The sequence below is a fragment of the Gopherus flavomarginatus genome, chromosome 3, assembly GCF_025201925.1.
Source record: "Gopherus flavomarginatus isolate rGopFla2 chromosome 3, rGopFla2.mat.asm, whole genome shotgun sequence".
NCBI classification, from domain to species: Eukaryota; Metazoa; Chordata; order Testudines; family Testudinidae; genus Gopherus; species Gopherus flavomarginatus.
In genome coordinates, this window is record NC_066619.1 from 263,116,150 (window position 1) to 263,133,706 (window position 17,557).

At 44.8% G+C, this 17,557-nt stretch overlaps 1 protein-coding gene across 2 annotated transcripts in view; it reads right to left on the reverse strand.

The window, feature by feature from the left end:
• The window catches only part of AFAP1 (actin filament associated protein 1), a 185,063-nt gene extending 169,682 nt beyond the window's left edge, over positions 1 to 15,381 (reverse strand). The window contains exon 1 of one of the 2 annotated variants that reach the window (XM_050947553.1): positions 15,255 to 15,381. The gene's annotated coding sequence lies outside the window, so the exon portion shown is untranslated. The remainder of the gene's footprint in view (positions 1 to 15,254) is intronic. The other variant, XM_050947555.1, reaches the window with a different exon arrangement.
• Between the last annotated feature and the right edge of the window lie 2,176 nt (positions 15,382 to 17,557).

A 17,557-nucleotide genomic window follows, 5' to 3' on the forward strand; every position in this document is an offset into this window, starting at 1 on the left:
TGAGGGATGGAGCAAAGAGCTCCATTAACCTTTAAAACACTAAAAACATTATGGTATGAGTGGCCCAATCCCAGATGCTTCTCACATTTTAAAAAGGCAGCCATGGTCAGTTCTACCAAAAGCTTTCTCCTAGTCCACTGAAATAAACCCCGCATCCAGATTAAAAAGATGGTTGAATCGTGATTTAAAAGCACAGAGGATAGGGATATGTTTGATCAAGGTATATCAAAGGGTCCAGATAGTCCTCCAACTGATATGCTAGGCCCTGTATATAACATTATAATCTGAACAGAAAAGGGAAATAGGTCTCTGGTTTCGTAAGTCACAAAGGTCTCCTTTCTGGAGCAGTGTGATGGGAAGGGGGTGTAGGAAGGTGGAGAAATCAGAACCAGTAAGATACCAGAAACGCTTATAAAATTCAGAAGGCAGCCCGTCGATACCTGGGGCCCTGCTTACAGGGACTGCACCAGAGCGCCTGTAAGAAGAGAGGGGCATCCAGATGCTGCTTCTCCTTGCCACTCAGATTGTGTAACCCCTGGTGCAGCTCATCCATCAGCAGCATTTCACACAAGTACAGAGCTCTGTAAAAGGAAACTATTACTTTCCAGGTCCTGGTAGAATCAGCCATCTGATGACCACCAGGCAGCCATAGACTGCGAATCTGCTGGCAGTCCCTAGTCTCTCTTCAAACTGAAACAAAAAAAACAAAACAAAAACAACCCTCATGGAAGCATCAGTGTCATGCATCTGGGTGAAATGGGCTCAAACCATGGCTCTCTGCACCTTCTCCTCCATCAAGCAACTCAGAAATTGGTCTTCTCCATAAGAGTCTGGTGCATCTGCGCCACATTCCCCACAATGAGGCTGTCACAAAGATCCATGAAGGTCCATTCCAGGGCACTCACAGCACGATATACAGACTGTGCAGCAGACTGAGTGTTCTGCTGGCAGCACAGCTAGATTTGGACCTTCCCAACATCCCACCACCATCTCAGGGACTCATACAGGGACTTCTTCTCCCGACAATACTCCCAGAACATACCAAACACATGGGGGAAATTCAGGTCCAGCAAGAGTTTGGAATTAAAGACTCGGTAGATAGCACAGGCAGAGAGAGGGAGACACATGCTAACAGAAACATAACAATGGTCAGAAAGGTGTGTGGGAGACACGGAAGACTGAACAAATACATTCACACTGGATTTGACAGTATAAAAATGAAGTGACTGGGAGTAGCCTTCGGCCAGCAGTGCTGCCTAACAGTGGAGTGGGAGCACCTCCAGATATCACTATCACAAAAGTCTGCAGGAAACAATGCAGTTCCCTGGCTGACTTTGGGTGTGGATCTTCATGATTTCTGTCTAAGGGCTTGGCTACACTTGCGAGTTACAGAGCATTAAAGCAACCCCAGGCGCCCTAGCTCACTACTCGTCCACACTGGCAAGGCACATAGAGCGCTCTGACACCAGGGCTAGAGAGTTCCTGGTACTCCACCTCGGCGAGAAGAGAAACGCTTGGTGAAGATTTTCTGAAACGCCCAAGGGTCTGCGTGAATGAGGTGTTGCATTACTGCGCTCTGACCAGCCTCCGGAAACATCCCATAATCCCCTTAAGTCAAGTCGCCACTCTTGTCATTGTTTTGTAATCGCCGCAGGAATGTGGATATGCCCTTTGAAAGCTCCGTTTCTGACAGCTGGCATGCTTATCTGCTCTGAGATAAAGCAACTGTTACTGTCAAATGCTGTGTGAGAGAGAGAGGTGGGGACAGGGGGAGTCTGCTGCTGTCTGAACTTACAAGACAGCATGCTGACATGCTCTCAGCCCCCCAAAAACCCATTCTCTCTCCCCCTACAAAGCATGTTGCAGTCACTTGCATGCTGGGACATCTACCACAATGCACTGCTCTCTGTGGCCATTGCAAGAACTGCTAATGTGGCCACGCCAGTGCGCTTGCAGCTGTCAGTGTGGACAGACTGCAGCGCTTTCTCTGCGAAGGCTGGTTTAACTCAAAGTGCTCAACAACTGCAAGTGTAGCCATGCCCTAAAACCCAGGCTACAGTACAGCACAATAATACTCTCAGGATCACAGAAAAGTAAGGCCTGGAGAAGCGTCTGCAGGAAGGAGACAGGGCCCCACTCCAGAGTATGGGGATAGACAGTAAAAACAAAATTAAAAACAGCAGCACCAATACATGCCTCCAACTGAACCATCTCCTTCAGAGAGAAGTTGCATCCTTGGGAGGAAAGAACAGCTACGCCACCACTGGAGCCATGGCTTGAGAAACCTTCCCCTTCCCACTCCTTCAGCAAGTCCCCTGATGATCAGGAATTGAATGTGTCTCTCACAAAAAACCAACACTGGCCCGTTTTTGTCTGAGAAATTCAAAAAGTTGCACCCTCCTGTGACCAACCCAGCATGTATTAATATTCAGAGAGCCAAGGCTGAGTAGCACCAAAGAAGCTAGAAGAAGGAAGAATGATTGTTCCAGGAAGTGGATAGAAAGATAATGGAATTGGGCAGAAAGGAGAAAATGCTAAAGCTAGGAAAATAATTTGTGTTTTAAAACATGCCAGCCGGCCACTAGGAGAGAGACTAACCTAGGAGAACCTGGGGTTGACCACAACTAGTGAAATCATGTTAAAACACAATCAGTTTTCCTAATCTAGACATGACCCAAGGGACGCAGGGAGAGGACAAGGCTAGGGCCCTGATGCAGCAAAGCACATAAGCATGCAAGTAGTCTCATGGACTTCTGAAAAGCTGATGAGTCATGTGAGCAAACAAACTCTCCAACAGATAAGACTGCTTTTCCTTTCTGCAAAGGAATTTGTTTTGTTTGTTTGGGTTTATTTATTGAGTTGGTTGATTTGTAGGGTTGTTTTAGTTTTTGCTTTTATTTGTTTTAAAATGGGAAATTTTGCATCTTCCCAGCTGTTTTTTCATTTTAGATGAGACCATGATTGTCAAATATAATTTTTCAACAAAAAAAACTCAAAATGTGGTTGTTTTATGTACGCAGCTGGGGTCCAACCCAACTAAACTCAACATTCTTCACACTGGCTATTGTCCAGAAGTTCCCCCAAGATATTTATGGTTGGGTTTCTCTGGTTTCTAAGCTCAGAACAACAAAAATCACACCCTGGACATTCATCTCCGGCCAAGCAGTTAGGGTTTTCCCTAAAGGACCTGCTATCCACCGAGAAATTCCCTGGACCAGAGAGAATCTCACTGCTTTTTTATGCTCTTCATTATAAGCACATGGTGTGGATAAGGGGTTGTCCAAGTAGAACACTTCTGCACATATGGGCAGGCTCTAGACCATGAAGATATTTGTTTAAAAAAAAACAACAAAAAACGAGCATGATTTTTTCATTTTAAATAGGTATTCTTTAGTAATGGGATATTTCAGTAAAAAATGGAAGGTCTGGTTAGTTCTGTAGTTCCCGAAATGGATTTTTAACACCATCTTTGTGTCTCCCATCTTTCAGGGCTGGTCAGAAACTACCTGCACCTCCTCATAAACTAAAATAGCTTCAAGGGCCACGTCTACACTACAGCATAAAATCGAAATTATTAAAACCGGTTTTATAAAACTGGTTTTATAAAATCGATTTTACGCGTCCACACTAGGGCACATTAATTCGGTGGTATGCGTCCATGGTCCTAGGTTACCATCTATTTCCGGAGTGGTGCACTCTGGGTAGCTCAGTAAAAGAATGAGACCAATAACTTCGATTTCCGTCCACACTAACCCTAAATCGATATAGTAATATCGATTTTAGGGTTACTCCTCTCGTTGGGGAGGAGTACAGAAATCGATTTTAAGTGCCTTGTAGTGTGGACGGGTACAGCGTTAAATCGATTTAACGCTGTAGTGTGGACCAGGCCAAGGTTTCTCTAACTTACACTCAGCTGCCAACAGCCCTAAGGGACAATGCTAGATCTGCAGAAAGATAGCGGTATTCTGGCTGGTGCCCCTTTCCCTGGGACATGTATTCAGTATATCCCCTGTGTTGTGGACTGTGAGTAGTGTACTCATCACATCCATTGTTTAACACAGTCCTTAGCTCAGCTATTGGATCACAGGGGAAAAAAAAAATTGTCACACTTCTATACCACAGAAGCCCAGACAGACTTTGAAACCTCACTAAAGTGAATCATTGTCCACTGGAGTCATGTTTTTTTCAAGCCAGCTGGAAAATTAACCTCAATGATTCCACATATGAGGATAAGTATTTTACAAAAATATTTAGTGTTTTTTGTGACCAACTCTACTTAAACGCTTCCATACACATCTGTTTATTACACCTTTTAGAATTTGTTTGCCGGCATGTGATGCAAATTGCTTCAGATGGCTTGTGCTGAGACTTGCCTCATTTAGCAAATAAGGTCAGATCATCCTATCTCCACCAATGGCTTAACCAGTTAACAGCTCATGGCAGTATTTTTTTTTTTAAACCAGCAAGAAGGTCAATACCTTAAATGTATTTTAGGAAACAAGAACCAGTCTCAGCCAAATAGACTGTATTACAATTGAGTCTGTAATAAACATCATCTATGTACACGCCTTCACGTAAGGGACAGTGCTACAGGAAGATGAAATTAGATACTGCAATTTTGTTTGTCATAATTGCCTCCCATTCTCTCATCCTGCAGCAAAATTCCTTACTTTTAGCTAAGGAAGCTTGCACTTAACGCAGAAGGCAAGAGGAAGCTAGCAAGGGAATTTGAAAAAGGGAATGATACGGTCTGAGCAGTAGAAGAAAAGGACAATCTTTGTGGCAGCATTTTGAGTAGACTGGAGAGCAAGAGTTTGGAAAAGGAAAGGAACTCAAAAGGGTAAAAAGCCTGTATCTATGAGGTTGTGCTATATTCATAGTATCCTGACAAAGAGGCTAGAAACCAGTCTGTAAGTGCCATCTAAGCTCTGGAGGATGGCAGAGCAATGCAGGAGGTTAGGACTAGGAAGACAGAGCCTTTGCTCACTGGTGTCAACCACAGATTTTGTTCTGGGCTACCTGATCCAAGGGTTCCTCCTTTCCTTCATCATGTCAAATGAACTCTGCTGCCAAACCCTCAGAAGCCTTAAAAACAAACAAAACAAAACAATGAAAAACCGAATTATATTGGAAGTAATTCCTCACCAACCCAGAGCAGGCCCAAGAGGGAAAAGTTTAAAAGTGCTAAGACTGAAAAATGTTTGCATAGAGAAGAACGCGGGGCGGGTGCACATAGAGAGAGAGAACATCACAGTACTGCGGGGCTACAGTCCAAGGTGGGCTGCCAAGCCCTTTGCTTCTAATGTAGATAGTCCCTAGTCAGTGGACGTCACAGCGGGGCCGCCTTCTCCACATATTCTCAAGACAAACTGCCGTACACCACTCATGCAGCTGTCACCCGTGCTGAACAAAATACTGCAACATGTGTTTCTAGTTCAATGCCCTCCGTCAGCGGACCACAGCCACAACACCACAGATACATTTGCTAAGGTAATAACCAACGCTGCCCACCTCCCACTCCCGTAAATGAAAACACCCACTCATAGGTTCAAATCTCTGAAAAAAAAGCATTAATTCATTTAAGAGCAAGTGCAGTCCCAAAACCTTTATTTACTTTGCACCCAGATTTGCAGCAAGCTTTTGAAAATAAACAACAAATCATGTACAGCCCCCAGCTAAAACCTCTCCAGCACGTCATCAACAAACTACAACCTATCCTGGAAAATGATCCCTCACTCTCACAGACCTTGGAAGACAGGCCAGTTCTTGCTTACAGACAGCCCCCTAACCTGAAGCAAATACTCACCAGCAACTACACACCACACCAGAGAAACACTAACCCAGGAACCAATCCCTGTAACAAACCCCATTGCCTACTCTGTCTCCATATCTACTCTAGTGACACCATCAGAGGACCCAACCACATGAGCCACACCTTCAGGGGCTCATTCACCTGCACATCTACTAATGTGATATATGCCATCAAGTGTTAGCAATGCCCCTCTGCCATGTACATTGGCCAAAGTGGACAGTTGCTACATAAAAGAACAAATGGACACAAATCAGACATCAGGAATGGTAACATATAAAAGCCAGTAGGAAAACACTTCAATCTCTGTGGACATTCAATAACAGATTTAAAAGTAGCCATCCTGCAACAAAAATCTACAAAAACAGACTTCAAAGAGAACCTGCAGAGCTACAATTCATTTGCAAATTTACCACCATTAATTTGGGCTTGAATGGGGACTGGGAGTTGCTGGCTCACTACAAAAGGAATTTTCCCTCTCTTGGTATTGACACATCCTCATCAATTATTGGGAGTGGACCACATCCATCCTGTCACACCGGTTCTCCACTTGTAAGGTAACTCCCTTCATGTATCAGTAAATTTATGCCTGCATCTGTAATTTTCACTCCATGCATCTGAAGAAGTGTTTTTTTTCCCCATGAAAGTTTATATCCAAATAAATAAGTTAAGTCTTGAAGGTGACACCAGACTCCTAGTTTTTTTTAGCAAATCACACTGATCCCTTCTTAATAAAATAGTGCTCTGCCTGGGGTCAGAACTGAACTGTTTTGACTGTGGAAAGCAGAAGATGCAATGAAGGCTTTGTGAACGATTCATCAATGAGACTGCAATTTATAAGAGTCTCGAGCAGGTCTGTCACATTGATTTAAAACAGTTTCATTTTATTAGACCAGACCAGTAGCACAATGTACAAGTCAAAATCTGTCAATGAAGTAAGCGCAGATGGGAAAAGCTCACTGTTGTTTGTTTTGTTTAATGTAAAACCTTCAGTAGTTCCCCTTGTTTCTCTCCCTAGACTTGACAGCATGTGGCCTGTGAGCCACACAGACAGGATGTGATAAAGCTTGGTGCCATATCTGATTGATGACTACACTAGTAAATTCTGTGAAGGCCACTCCTCAATTGTTTGCAGCTGGTCTTGATAAGAAATGCCTAGGCAATTTAATCACATATGCTAATTGCTAGTAACAATACATCACTTCCTCCACTCCCCTTTTAGAACAATTACCATGACATTACCATGATAAGGGAGCCAGTTAACATTCTAAATCGCTCTAGCATCTGTAATTTATCTCTTAAAAATTAAACCAACTAGGTAATGAGATTTTTTATTGGACAAACAAATCATTCCTAACACTCAAGTTTAGAGGCCTAAAATGCAGGTGGCACCTTGACAGTCCTAATGCTTAATATTATTTGTTGGTTTAAGAAGAACGTGTCCCATTAAATAGCCTTTGGTTTTCCCTTTTTTCCATGAAGATAACATGCAATTATGACTAGTCTATTAAAGATCACAGTGCTAGTTTAGTTACTATGGATGTATGACATACGCCAAGTTTCTGAACTCTAGTTTAGAATAACTGTAAGGGACCTACTCCTTAGCCGTGGCTACCAGCTGATGATGTACTAAATGAACCAGAAGACTGGTCAGCCAGTCAAGTGGAATAACACCAAGTTCTTGTGTTCTATAAGTGTTTAGATATGATTAGGAAAGTGATAGAGACTTCAGGGATTCACAACCATGATATGATGACAGTTCCCTAATGAATAATGTATACTTAGTACAGCTCACCACAATTACCTCTCATACACAAAAGCTGCATTTTACCAGCTGAGGGATAAAATACCCAACCTCTGAGACATCAGCAACAGTACAGATTAAACTGAAAGCACTTGTGCACTGATTTCTGATGCTTATTACTGATGAATGATGGGATTTTTTTGTTCAGTATTTAGTGCTTATAAAGCCTTTGGCACAAGCACAGAAATTATCTGTATCTGCCCTGGAGCAAAAAAGCCATCCCCATCCGTTCTAAAACATGTCCTGGCAGAGATATGCCCAAGGAGAAAGCTAGTCAGAAAACTGAAATCCCAGAATTGTCTCAGAACGAAACCAGTGCACTGTTTTTTTTTATTTATTCCTTTTTACTTTTTTTAAAAATGAGATTAACTTTTCTTATTTATGCAAGCGTGTCATAAACAGGTAAGTAAGAGTTAATAGAACAGAAGTACTTCATCTCTCTTTTGCCTGTAAAGGGTTAACAAGATCAGTGAGCCTGGCTGTCACCTGACCAGAGGACCAATCAGGGGACAGGATACTTTCAAATCTCGAGGGAGTGAAGTTTTTGTGTGTGCTGTTACTTTTTGGTTGTTGTTCTCTCTGCGTTCTGAGAGTGACCAGACGCGCAACCAGGTTTCTCTCCAATCTCCCTGATGCAGGTTCTTATAGATTCAAAACAGTAAGTACTAGGTGATAAGGTGAGTTAGGCTTATGTTTGTTTTCTTTATTTGCAAATGTGTATTTGGCTGGGAGGAGTTCAAATTTGTATTTTGCTGAAAGGATTTTAATTTGTACTTGTATACTTAGGCTGGGAGGGTATTCCCAGTGTCTATAGCTGAAAGACCCTGTAACATATTCCATCTTAAATTTACAAAGATAATTTTTACTGTTTTCTCTTTCTTTAATTAAAAGCTTTTCTTGTTTAAGAACCTGACTGTTTTTTTATTCTGGTGAGACCTCAGGGGACTGGGTCTGGATTCACCAGGGAACTGGTGGGGAGAAAGGAGGGAAGGGGGAGAGAAAGGTTAATTTTCTCTCTGTGTTAGGATTACTTTCTCTCTCAGGGAGAGTCTGGGGGGGGGGAGAGAGGAGGGGGGAAGGTGAATTTTCCTCTCTGTTTTAAGATTTAAGATTGAATCACAGTGATCTTCCAGGGTAACCCAGGGAGGGGAAGCCTGGGAGAGGCAATGGTGAGGGAGAGGGTTTACTTTCCTTGTGTTAAGATCCAGAGGGACTGGGTCTTGGGGGTCCCCGGGCAAGGTTTTGGGGGGACCAGAGTATACCAGGCACTGGAATTCCTGGTTGGTGGCAGCGCTACAAGTACTAAGCTGGTAATCAAGCTTAGAGGAATTCATGCTGGTACCCCATCTCTTGGACGCTAAGGTTCAGAGTGGGGATTTATACCATGACAAAGAGTTTTGTTTTGTTTTTTACCATCAGTTTCTAATCATTTTTGTCAGTTATACTGGTAAACATACACTGTCTACTCCCAAGGTGCTTGTATTTTTGACAGCAAAGCCATTATAAAGGAAAGCCAAAAGCAATCCTTTATGGTAACATTTCCCCCTATTTATCTTGATAGACACAGTGGCAACATGTGAAACAGAGGGCTTGTCTACACTTGAAATGCTACAGCTGCACTGCTGTAGTGTTTCAGTGTAGACACTGCCATTGGTGCAGGTAATCCACCTGCCCAAGAGGTGGTAGCTAGGTCAATGGAAGAATTCTTCCATCAACATAGGGCTGTCTACGTGAGGGCTAGGCTGGCTTAATTACACTACTCAGGATTTTTCACAGCCCTGAACAACAGAGATAAACCAAAGTAATTTTCTAGTGTAGATCAGGAAAGATGTTGATCAGTCTGCCCAACAGCCTATTATATTCTCCCAGGGCCACTTCCACAATGAGTGGAGTGCCATTAACTCACATTGACTTCAATAGGAATTGAGGGTGTTCAGCAGCTTGCAGGGTCAGACTTTACTGCATCATGCATGCTTTGAACCATGTTCTGCCCTTGATGGCACAGCTGTGCCTACATCACCTTTTGACTTTATTTCTGATTATTTCCCACCCTATTCCTGTAAGCATCCCTGAAGGAAACAAACTTAAGTAAGGCCACCTTTACAGTCACTCATGCTATCCCATTCACCCAGCCAAAGGTAGAATGTAACCCACTTCCAGGTAGAAAAATAAGTGTTTACATTATTTTTCTCTTTGCTTACCTTGTTCTTATTTGGTAAATATGCATTTAAGCTTTTCCAGTTGCCTTCCCACAAGAGATCTACATGCAAGATCTCAGTGACTTTTCTAAGAGTCAGGCTGTGCCTACACTTGGTCCTGCTAGTGAAGGCAGGGGGCTGGACTCAATGACCTTTCAGGGTCCCTTCCAGTTCTATGAGATATATATATATATCTCTCTGAGAGACAGGGAGATATACCTAGATAGATAGCTAGATAGATAGATAGATAGATCGATATAGATATGGGGCAAAAATCAGTACTTGGTCCTGCTACTGAAGGCAAGGGGCTGGACTCAATGACCTGTCAAGGTCTCTAGGAGATAGGTATATCTCCAACTAATTATTATTATTATATTACATTTGCAGAGTTTTTGCGCTGTCAGCTTCACCGGTGATACTTAACCAGTGAAAGAAAAGTGCTGGTTTGTGTACTCACTTCCGCAGGCATCAGAATGTTTACACTAGTAGCACTTCCATCAGACCAGAGCAGCGCACTGAGGGCAGCTATCCCACAGTGCAGCTCTCTCTAGTTTGAGGATGAGTCTTGGGGGAGGGGGTGATCGCGGGGCATCCCAGGTCCCTGCACAACCTCCTCTCCCCAAACACTGATCAGCTCCAGCAGTTCAGCATGGCTCCAAGCGGGGACCCTTTGCTCCATGGAGCAGGCACTGTCACCTGCCAGATAAGTGAGCATTTGCCAAGAAAACAGGAAGGGGAGTTTCAAAGTTCCCGGGGCTTTCCTGGGGGTGTGCGTGGGGTGGGGCGGAGGTGGGGGTGGATGTCTGTTTACCTGGCATCAGAGCAGCAGAGCTGCTGGCAACAGTGGTCACCTAGGCACTGTGGGATATCCTGTGGAGGCTAAAAGCTGTGTAAACAGGAAGAACATGTCTTCACTTGCACACCACTGCAAAAGCATCATCGGTAAGAGCTGTATGCCTCTCGGGGAGGTGGTCTTCTTTCTGCAGTGAAACATCTGAGTTTCATCTCAAAGAGTCATTGGCAAGTGTAGACACTCCCATGGTTTTTGCACAAAAAAAGGGACTTTTTCCACTTTAAATAGCAAGTGTAGACATACTCTCATTTAGAGAAGGTGAATTCTCTGCAAGGCAGCCTTAGATGCCGTACAACTATAGGGACTGAAGGACACCTCAATGGATAAAGAACTTAACTTTGAGAAATATACCTATTTTATGTTTTAGAAGGCATAAGGCCTTTGTTTCACTGTTTATAATAGCCTTATAGAACCTAAGTCCAGCCCTGTTTTTCAAGAAATTTCCATTAGGTCTAAAATCTGGATTTCATTTAAAAACTTAAGTACATTAACCTAGATACCTGTCCATTTCTGTGTTCTCAGTGAATAATCAATAAACACAATGACGACTAAGCGGAAACACAGAAATATATCCATAGAAAGTCATAAGTCATGTAACTGATCTGTCTAGATGGAAAAGATGCATCAATCTTTTGAAGAGGCTGCCAGTAAAAGGGTTTTAGAGTGCTATAGGCATAAAAACATGAACTAAATGTGCCCAATCATTTGGAAGAAAAAGTAGGCCATCTCCACCTCCTTCCACTTATCAGAATATATTATCTTTTTAGATAAATATAAAAACACACCCCTTCCCTCCACATCTTTTCCAAAACAAAGGAAACAGCTTTGATCAATGTGGTTAACCAAGTGGATGCCTGGTTAACCATACTCCCCTTGATAGAGGCACTTGAAATGAAAGTTTTAGATAAATGCCTGAAACTAAGCCTGTACCTCTCCATACACTGCTAAGGAGCACTGAAGTGACAACACTTTGCACTAGGGCAGAGGTTCTTACACTGTGGTCCGAGCTCCATTCAGGTGGTCTGCAGATAGTTCCCTCGAAGGTGCCTGCCTGGGTGGCCCTAGACAAGAGAATGAAGGGCCACTCACCTAATTAGTGGAGTCCCGCAGACTTGGCTCCACTAATTAGGTGCCTGGATCCTGGAGAAGATGCACAGGTAAGGTGAGGTGGTGGCCTTGGGGGGAATAGGAGGCAGGTGGGAGGGGGCAGTGGGGTGAGAGGAGGGAGTGGGGGGAATTTGGGACATGCAGGGCTGTGATGGACAGAGAAAGAGGTGACTTTCCCCAGCTCCAGGGCTGCGGCTGCGGGTAGATGGCTCTCCTTCCCAGCCTCTGTTCTGTGGCTGCTATAGTGGGGGAGAGACCCCCTCCTTCCCAGCCCCAGCTCAGGGGCTGCTGCAGCAAGGGAGAGAGGGAGAGACCCCCTCCTTCTCAGCTTCAGCTCAGGGGCTGCTGCAGCAGGGGAGAGAAGGCACATCCATCACATTAGAAAGGTAAGACTACTGATATTAAAATATGAGTGCTTTTATTTGTAGAACAAAAAAGTTTATTATTATTAGGGGTTTTTTTTATCTAGAGCTTTTATCCAAAGCGCTTTACAATAGTTAGCTAATGGTACAAACAACATTTGGAAAGATTATTAAGTGGTCCGCCAATGGCCTGCGGAAAAAAAAAATTGAGAATCACTGCACTAGGGCGTTCTGTTTCAGGGAAGCTTTGATGAGTAGCAGTGACAAGATGATTCATGTTCTGACATTAGAGTTGATTTTCCTTACACCATTGAAAAGGAACAACAAACAGAATCATCTCCTGAAGATGCAACCACATCTTATTTCCTATAGACAAACATCCTTTCCTGGAAGCCTTTCCCTCCTTTAACTGACTCTAAACTCACAGATGACAGGTTTAAAAGACCATCTAAATTCTGCTCTTATACCACACTGCAGTCAATGGGATTGTCCAGGTGAACTATAATGCAGAATCTGGCTCATTCTGCTTTCAGCGATAGTTTCTTAAACATAAATAAATAAGATCTCTCTCTTTTTAAAGGTCAGAAATTCTCCTGAATTTGGAGAAGCCTTGGAGTCCATTTTATTATTTTGCTTGCCTTCCCATGGCACAGCCTAAAGCTTTGGTGGAATCCTTGGCAGGTACATACTTTCTGGAAAAGGTCCCTCCAAAGCATGAGTTCAGCATCTTCTGTCTATAAAGTCCCCCGCTAGTTCCTTTAGATAAAGCACTTCAAAAGTACATGGATGGCTATGCATATTAAATAGAACTATGGTATTTATGTTCACAACAAAACACAAATACTTCCATCCAAAACCTGTAAGGTTTTAAAACACTATCAATGACTGGTCTATGAAGCTCCTGTGTTCCGTGCATTTGTTGGTGCTCACAAGCCCCTCCTTTCAAGAGATTATGATAGACAGTCTATCTGGAACAGTTCTGACCCAGGTGATCTTCCCAAACCCTAGCATCCAATGCTGATACTGTTGTCTAGAGATTGTTCTTTGACAAAACACCAAACAATGGTTGACTGATGGGAAATAAGTGCTCATCATTCCATCAGTACAAGACTGCCATTAAAATCCATGGTGTTTTCACAAAAATAGAGCAGAGTGTACTCTCCTTTTCTTTTCAAAATCCATTTTAAGATTTTCCTGACTGTTTCTGGTAATCATGTTGCCATGGTAACATGACTGCCCTCACCCACTCTACCTAGTGTCCAATGCCCCAGATCTTCTCCTATTCCATTGCCATTTTCTTCCAAAAGACAAAATAACTTGTTTACAAAAGCAAGGTATTTGGGGAGTTTTTTCCTGGGAGGTGACCGGGAGGCATAGGAGACGACTGAGGGATACCCAATAGAGGAGAGGTGGGTGAAGTACTCCTCCTCCATTGCTAAGTATCCCAACCAAACTACCAGCTGCCAAACCAGCTGATACCTTTCCCCCCCATCTGGCATGCCTACACAGACCTGACAGAGAAAAATTAACCTCACATTTCCCTAGATACCCTATCCAGCTTCTCAGAGAAAGGTATGGCACTTTGATGCCCACAGTAGTAGCTGGACAGTAACGCAAGGCTGTATGTGGGCAGGAGGGGTACTTCACTTGTGAAAAATATCATAAGCAGTAGAGTTGATCCATGTTGTCAGAATATAGTTTTCTGCCATGAAGCAAAACAAAGAGTGATATCAACAGAAATCTTTATAAGGTGTGAGGCTGGCATGCCCACAATTTTACAACACAATGTTTTTTGAAGGGATCTCTCTGCATATGGAGTCTGCTTCATAATTTTATAATTCTAATTTTACTTGAAACCATCATCCATGGTCCAAGCATGAAAAACTAACTAACTAACTAAAAGTCTATTAAGTGTGAGGAATAAATACTGATGAAATAAATGGGAGAGACTGGAAAAGCTAAAGTCTTTTCCATCCCTAACATCCATGGAAGGGAAAGATGGTGTTTCTTCTCCGAGACACGTGTATATTCCTCTATACAACCCTCCAGGCCGGTGAATCCCTTCCTTTCTTAAGATCAGCAGAGTTTATTGGATGTCTTTGAACTCTGTACACAAACGAGAGAATGTGCTCAATTTTCCTGGCTCCAAACATCTCTCTCTGTTGCCTCACTCCTCATTTTTCAACGCGCTAAATCTTGGGTAAATGTCACCTATCTCCAAGCAGAACCGACCAAGTACAAACTGAATTTAAAAAAAAATCCCAGTGGAAGAAATCAAAATACGTCGCTGTGAACTGAACATCTTTCTACCAATCACACGGCTGCTTTTTAGTTTTAACCTCTCTGTTAAACAGGAAATACAGCGGAGGGGGTCATATACTGGTGAAGCCAGTGCGGATAGGTCTGGAAAGATGGTTCTTTTTGCCTTCGCTCTTACTGACTCCGGGACTGTAACATGATGCAATTCCTCCTCCCTCCCCCCGTGCTGAAACGGGTTGAAATGACAAAACCGAGGTGGACTGTCCCCAAAGGTGGGGGGATATCATGAAACCCTCAGCCGTACAAAGCAGCCGCCTCCCGGAGTTGGGGCAGCCCGTCAGACAGGCTGGTGCCTTGCACTGGAGATTGGAGTCACAAGGATCACAAGCAGATGGCACAATCTGCGAAGAGCTCAACCCAGATTTTCGCTCTTTCAAACCCTACGCAAGGGTTGCATCATGTAACAGCGCAACGGAGTCGGGGCGGGGGGGAACCCAACCACCAGAGATCTTGCAAAGGGGGAAACCAGTAACTGGCTGAACTGCTGCCGCCTGATGCTCTGGCTCCATCACCGCTTTTTCCATGTGCTTCTCCCAGCCAAAACAGAAAGGGGCTTTTTTTGTCTCTGCGCTGGGTGCTTTCCAGAGCACTTCCAGCCCCCGGCTGTTTGCAGGGGCTGCCTAGGGCGTAGGGGGGGATCAGAGCCCGGCCAGAGAAAGCCCCTTTCCCATTTCGGAGCCCCCTCGGCCGAGCCCAGCGGGCCGGTGCTGCCTTGGCACTGGGGCTGGCTGGCAAGCAGGGAGCCGGGGCAGGGGCAGGGGCAGCGCAGCGAGAGTTCAGGCAGCAGAGAGACATTTCCTACCTCCAGCCTTGTCCTGCAGCAATTCTCCGCACAAGCCGGGCGCCTGCCCACCCCGAGACCCGGCGCAACAATGGGGAGACCGGGCAGGGAGCAGCGGCTCCGCTCCAGGCCAGGGGAAAGGAGGAGGCAGCCGCCGCCAGCGAGCCCGGGGAGTATCATTCACACATGCCGGAGCCGGCCCAGACTGGCGGCTCCGCTGCCCAATCAGCCGGCAGCGCTGGGAGGAGGCGGAGCCAGGCAGAACAAAGGAGGGAGGGGGAGTGCCCCAGCCCCAGGCCCCGGGGCAGGTGGGGCGGGGGAGCTGCTCTCTCTAGCCTGCGCCCCGAAAGGATATAGCGGCGTGGAGTGCTACAGCATCCTCTGGGTAAATGCTCCCTGGGGGCAGGGAAGGAGGTACCCCAGGAAGGGGGTCTCGAGCACTATCCAGAGGATTAGAGGGTTGCAAGGGGGCCAGCACTGCCCAGGGGACTAGGGGGTTGCAGAAGGGATGAGGGCTAGGGAGGTGCCAGTTCTTGTAGCCCAGGAAGGGTCACGTGAGCTCTAAGGCTGGGGCCAAGCAGAGATGAGAGGGATGTTTCTTTGAGACAACCAGGGGGACATAGAAGGGGGCTGCTAGATGCTATGGATTCTACCTGGGGACAAGCAAGTGCTGGGGGGCGGGGGTGTATGGTGAAGGGAGGGAGGTAGTCCTGGTGGGGAAACAGGGGAGATTGAGGTTAAAGTTGCAAGCCTGCTCCTTAGGGGGAGTGAAGGGATACAGGGCCCTGATTCTTATTAAATGACACCTTTACTTGCATTTTATCCTGAGTCCTATATCAATTCAATACAGGATGCTTATTACCCCGTATTACAGCATTAATTTCATGCAGCAATACAAATGTCTGGCTGTTTACCAGGAATAAAACGTGGTAGGTGGCATCCCTTCCACATGAACTTTGTACTGTAATCATTGTAGTGCACAGGCAGTTGACCTCTATTTTACCAGTTATCTCTGGGCCAGTGTAAGCCCCACAATCCATCTCTTAGCCCTGCGCTGTCAGCGGACAGACTCATGGTGCCTGCAAATGCCACAGGCATAAAGCCTGCTGCACATAGGAAGGGAGGATGCCAAGACAGAAAAGTCCTGCTGCTCAAGTCAACTGGAACCCACCTCCCCCAGACTTCCATCCTTCTGCTCTAGTCCAACAGCATTTTCCCTATTCCTACCAAGGGATGTGCTCAACTGAGATAAAGCAATCCAGAAGTCTCAACCAGCCTATATTAAAAGTTGTACCTGTTTCACCAAACCTTTGATTTTAAAACCAGTTTGGTTAAAACAGTGCACAATCTTGTGCGGACACTTTAAAATCAGTTTATACCTAGCTTATATTGATTTAGCTTAGTTCGGTACAGGTTAGACAAACACCTATCGGAGATGGTCTAGGTATACTTGGTCCTGCCTCAGTGCAGGGGACTGGACTAGATGACTTCTCGAGGTCCCTTTATCACGGAGTGTGGGGCAGTCAGGACCTTGCACCCTCCACTTCCTGCGATTCAGCGTGACTCTCACCCAGCCAGTAAAACAGAAAGTTTATTGGATGACAGGAACACAGTCCAAAACAGAGCTTGTAGGTACAACCAGGACCCCTCAGTCAAGTCCTTCTGGAGGGCAGTGAGCTTAGACCCCAGTCCTGGGGTTCCCTCCATTTCCTCAGCCAGCTCCAAACTGAAACCCCCTGCAGTCATCTCACCCAGCCTTCCCCCGGCCCCCGGCTCCTCCTCCAGCCTTTGTCCAGTTTCCCAGGCAGAAGGTGACACCTGGCCCCACCCCCCCTCCTGGGCTCTCATGTTACATGCTCAGGTATCTTCCCTCAAGGAAAGTCTCCCATCCCACACACAGTCCTAGTAAAACTCCTCTGCAACATTCCCAGGTCAATACTCCCCACTCCCTGCTGCATCACACCCTTCCAACCCTTCATTTCTATAATACAAACCAGATTTAAATAAGATTAATGATGCAAGTTAAGATGAGTCAATATAATTTAAACCAGGTTTAAATCAAATGAAAAAACTGTCCATAGAGAGTTTTGGACTGATTTAGCTACTTTGGTTTTTAAACATATTTGAAGTTAAAATGGTGCAAATTGGAATATAGACAAGGCAATAGATTGAACTAGTAATCAGTGCCTGTTTGAATGTTCCTATTGTTTTAAAAAGAACATTAATTTGCATGTACACCTAAACTTTACATATCTTTGCCCAGGAACTACTTAAATTATAAGTTCTTTGGGGCAGGGCATGTGTTTGTACAGCACCTAACACAA